Source organism: Arachis hypogaea, chromosome 15 (assembly GCF_003086295.3).
Source record: "Arachis hypogaea cultivar Tifrunner chromosome 15, arahy.Tifrunner.gnm2.J5K5, whole genome shotgun sequence".
Taxonomy (NCBI): domain Eukaryota; kingdom Viridiplantae; phylum Streptophyta; class Magnoliopsida; order Fabales; family Fabaceae; genus Arachis; species Arachis hypogaea.
This window is the reverse complement of record NC_092050.1, coordinates 14,528,178-14,533,697: the sequence shown is the minus strand read 5'-3', so window position 1 is coordinate 14,533,697 and position 5,520 is coordinate 14,528,178. Positions and strand designations below refer to the sequence as shown.

The window sequence follows — 5,520 nt, the reverse complement described above, 5'->3', positions numbered from 1 at the left end:
AAAAGGTTCTAATATTTCCATTTCACCAATGAAATCTTAAACTCTCAATAGGAATTGGAATCAAAATCAACTAAAGACTCAAAACTATATCAATCTACTGCTGCTTCAATTCTTTGTGATCACAATAATGATAATATTATGAATGTTCTGTTTGCCAATGATCTCAAACACAAATAGAAAACTTGTCTTTATAAACTCTTTTATTGTCCCATCCATTTTGGGTTAAGTAAAGACAGAGACATTTTGTTTATTTTTTTCTCTAAATAGTTGTGTTGTGTCTTCCAATGTCTCTCTATCTTTGTTCTGAGATAGTTACCAAATAAACAAAATGGCGAAGATCAGCTCCAGGCTTAGCACCAATGGCGAAGAACTCGATGATGACTTCTAAAGGCATGTCCTTTGTCTCAGGAGCTTTCATGTAAACAAACACCCATGAAATGATGCAATCACAAACAAACAATGAAAAGACACCAGTGACTCCAATTTGATGCAGCAAGAATGGGAATGAAGATGTGACCATCAATGTGCTGATCCAAAATGTGAGTGCACAAATTGAGATGCATATTCCTCTCACACTTGTTGAAAAAATCTGTGCACAAATAATGTTGGGAATCACTCCAAATTCCATGCAGAATATGCTCTTATAGACAATGACACATGTTGCTGTTACTGCTCATTCACAATAGAACTCATGGCAAATGAATCCCTTAGTACTAGTAATGTTAGAGACACTATCAAGATGGGGATTGTGTTGAGCAATAGTGCCCTGCATTTCACAAATAATTATTCTCATTTAGAACAATGATGCATTATTTGTCCTTAAATTGAATATAAGAATGTAATTGGAGATCAGTTTCTGAATAAAAATACAGAAATCTAAAGACACAAACTGATCGAAGAAGATAGACGAAATTTATATCCATCCAAAATATGGATACGGTATATACGAATTTTTACTATCTCTCTACAATCTCAGTATCTTTGTATTTTGTAATTTAGAAAAGTGTTATCGAATAAGACTATAGAAAGATATGATTATAACTTATAATACACTTTACGAAAGAATATCTTGAACAACAAAAAAAGGCTAAAGCAAATTTAAACTACATAATAAATTTTGAAATTGTAGTTAAACTTACCTCCTGCCTGAAATATCCATAAGTTTCATGGAAAGAGCAATGCAAGGGAGCATAAAAAATGTTATAATGACATTTACAAGTAAAGAAGCTGATGTTTCAGTAATCCCAAAATTTGAAAGAAGTGCCCCAACACCTACTTCCTCAAGGATTTTACCATAAGTGCTGATAAGTTGTCCTTGTGAGTTTCTGCGGCCTTCCTCAACTCTGCAATGTTAATGTTATCCTTGGCATCGGTTCTCACAGAAACAATTTTCATGCCACACATGGCAGCACTGGCAGGATTTGTACCATGTGCAGAGGCAGGTATAATGCAAACATTGTGGTGGTGGTCTCCTCTTGCCTGAGTTTTTAGTTTCCAAAATAGTTAAGAGCCATTGCAGGAATTTATTTGAGCAACATTAAAAAACAAAAAATTGATCTCTTATAAATATACAGCAAGAGACAATAGCACAACTGAAGGTTATCAACTATCGGATGAAATGAACAAGTACAATGTTAAATAAAAATGTCAAATACTGTTTTGAATGTAAGTAAATCAGAAGAGTCATAAATTAACTCATAAATTGATAAAAAAATCCTTTCCAATAGCAAATATTTTCCATAAAAATTAAGCGGACATATTTCAAATGAGCCAAGTCATCATAATAAATGATATGCTCGAATAACCATCAACCCAGCATACTCTCCTGCAGCTCCAGCATTTGGTTGCAAAAAGAAGGAGTCAAACCCGGTGATGATACACAGCAAGTCATCCAAATTGTTGAACATTTTCAGACACCAAATTTTATTGTTCAGACACAGAAAATAAAATTAAAAAAACCCTTCTCTTCCATATTTTATAAGAGTCTAAAAAGAACCATTTAAACATCAAACTAGCTACCTGATAACCTTGAGTCTGTTCAGTTGGTGCAAAAGGGTGAATATCAGTGAAGCTAGGCCATGTTACTGGCATCGTCTCAGTTGTTGCATTCAACTTCATAGTACAAGATCCAAGTGGAATCATGCTGTAGCATAATGAGATCCTTGGATTGTAACCTATGAATGTACCTGAATAACTCGTGCTTAGTGTGGTCGCAAGAACTCATGAAAAGCTGCCCGCACAAATCCATTCCAAATATTTCGGGCACTTCTAAGTGGTGTTCCCTTTGCAACTGTTGGGCCAATCATGTGCACATTCTAGATATATGGATACATCTAATCGAACCATGTTACATGTCATCAAATTTACAGCTTTCTTTTAGTTGTGGTACGTATTCTATGTGGAAAGCTATAGCCAAAGGTAGTGCAAACTATCATGATTCTCACAAACGCAAAATATGATCACCGACATATAAGGACGGGAAACTTTTAATTGAAAACTGGTTTACTATACAATTCTTTTGAAATCAAAACAACATTCAAGTAAAACTATTAAACTCATAAATAAATTTATTGCCAATCAAAATTACACATTTGCACACTTCTCAAAAGGCATACTCTGGCAAATAACTTTATAAATATTATTGTTGGATCCTGCTAGAGCAAGAACTTTCAAATTCACTTAAATAACAAACAGTGAATTAGGAATGCAGAGGATAAAAAGTGCCTATTCTCCTTACTCACAACTGATGAAGCCTGTTTTCTACCTTATTAACACTGAATACTGAATACAACTCTACTACATTAGGATGACAGGAAGTACATTTGATAGTATATAACTAAAAGTAGATGCTACGAAAAGAATCCAAAATTAATTAAGATAGTTCTTTGCTAGAAGAGATTAAGATTTTCAATTCTCATGGACATGTTCCATCAATTAATTCTTTATGCAAACACATTACAAAATAAAAATTAATCAATTAAATCTAACAATCTTATAGACAACAAGATTTAACTTCTAATTGATAAAGAAAGACCAATTCTGCACGATGTATCTCTCGGACTTATGTCTTACATAATTAAGATTGCTTTAGCGACTTAACCCAATTTCTTTTCAAAAAAGCAAAAAAGCAGGGCAGAGGGATAAAATAAAATAAAAACTGTGGTGCGAAGACAGCAGAAAAACCTCCAAATTCACAAGAATTGCCATAGAAAAAGCATTAAAACAAAATAAAGTAAAATGAAACCTGAGTAGTTCACATGGACAGAGACGAAGCACAACAATGCAGAGGACCGAAAAGTGTGGTGTCGCGGCAGTAGAAGCGGTGGTAGCAGTGCTGAGTGCAGGCAGCGATAGCGACAATGGTAGCTGCAGAGATGGGAGAAGAACACGAGCATTATTGAAAAAACCCTAGCAGAACATCTCTCATCTCTGAAACTATGGTTACAAGAAAAGGGAAAAAAGTGTGAAAAGCAAAACTAGAGAGGCAAAATTTTAATATTAGTTTTTTTCAAAAATAAAAAAACGGGGTTCAATTTGTAAATATTTTTTGACAGGTTAACGGTACTCCCACATAAAAGTGGGAGTAAGGAATCCATGGCTAGAAGTTCATATCTAATATGTGATAGAGATGTATTTGTGTTAAAATTTGTGAAGATTAGGTTGAAAAATAAAAAATATATGAAGACCGTGTTAGAATTTGTGAAGGTTAGGATGAGAATTTAGGAATATTTGAGGATTTCAATAGCAATATAATAATGGCAAATATGTGCAAAAAAATAAATAAAATTTAACAAGCACAAGCCAACTTTGAAAAGCTCCCGCTTAGGTGCTTTTAAAAGCACCCCTAACTTCTAAAAGCCGCAAGCACAAACACTTGGACTTTTTAATTTACCAAACGTAAAATGAAGTGTTTGTGCTTTTTAAAAGGGCAAGCACCTCTTGAAAAAGTTTTACCAAACCCAGCAGTAAATCAAAGCAAGTTATTTCGATTTACCTTTAGTTAATGTAAATTGAAAAAAGCTAATTCGATTTACTTAGGATACGTGTTCTATATAAATGGGGTAATAACATAAAGTGTTGAATTGAAGGTAAATTGACAATGGCTACTGAAGATAGTTTTCTAGTTCTTGTGCACAATAAAGGTATGATTAAGAGAAAAACGCGATCGGAAAAAAAGTTCACTGATAAGGATTTGTTGAGCGTCTTTATCAGACCTTTTATGAGCCTTGTTAATTTTCAGAACATCGTACCACAGAAATTGGGAACGCATGGGATGAAACGAATTGAGAAGTTATATTATCGAATTCCCATTTCTGTTGTCCGCGATAGGTTGAAGTACAACTCGTTTGTGATAGGCAGTGACGAGGATTTGCAAGTTTTATTTCACTGTCGTCGTCAGTTTCCGAAGGTGAGAATCCCTGAATTATTGGCCAAGCTTGTGGATGTGGTCTCTAGCTCAGGAGAATCGAGCAGGAATCATCCATCATTACCAACGGTAGCAGCCTCCAGTTCAACCCCTGTTATTGTATCTTCATCTGTGTCTGTAATTACATCTGGGGGAGATTTGGTGGCATTTCCGTCTTTCGCAGCTGATCTATACCACGATGAGATCGCGAAACTAGGTACTAATATGAATACTCCTGTTATGATTCTGATTTCTGGGGGAGTTGGAAAACCAGATGCGGTGGAAGATGTCCTAGGGGATGAGGATGATGTGGAGCCCGCATCGATTGCTGATGACAGCGATGATGATTTAGGGAGAAGTATTCCCGTTGGGGCTAGTGGAGCGTCGAGCTTGGGAACTCAGCAGTACCCGCCACACTTTTTGACTCTGGACTTGGATGCGATGAGACCGGGGGATTACCGGATGTAGAATCCGGTTTTGGCGTGAGATATTCACAGGAAAATGCGGGTCTAAGGGTGCTCCAAGTCGGACAGCAGTTTCATAATAAAGAGGAGGTCGTCTTATGTGTGAAGACTTATACCATCTGGCGGGGGATTGAGTACAAAGGGATGGAGTCAGACCATGACAAGTACTAAGGCAAGTATAAGAAGTTCGAAAATAGTTGCAGATGGTTGATTCAGATCATGCTACGGCGTCAAATGAGTATCTGGGAGGTCAGACGGTATAATGGACCTCATACATGTTTGGCTACCTCCATTTCCAATTATCACAAGAAGTTTGCTTATCATGTGATATCTGCTTTTATCTTTCCTATGATCAGAGCTGATGCGGCTGTGTCCATCAAGGTACTGCAGAATGCGACAGAGGCACATTTTGGGTTTAGACCTATACGTACCAGAGGTTGTGGTTGGCCAAGCAGAAGGTCATCGCTCAGATATATAGTGATTGGGAGGAGGCCTACAATAAGCTACCAAGATGGGTGCTCGATGTGAAGATAACGATGCCAGATAGTATTGCAGTTCTGAGAACGAGTCTTGTGCGAGTTGGAGGCCAGGATGATGGTGAGTCATCTTTGTTTCACCGACGTTTTTTGTCATTCTCACTGTGCATTGAAG

General features: G+C 36.5%; 1 pseudogene; it reads right to left on the bottom strand.

Moving 5' to 3' along the window:
• Positions 1-243: 243 nt before the first annotated feature.
• On the bottom strand, positions 244-2,118 carry LOC112747964 (monosaccharide-sensing protein 2-like; annotated as a pseudogene).
• Between the last annotated feature and the right edge of the window lie 3,402 nt (positions 2,119-5,520).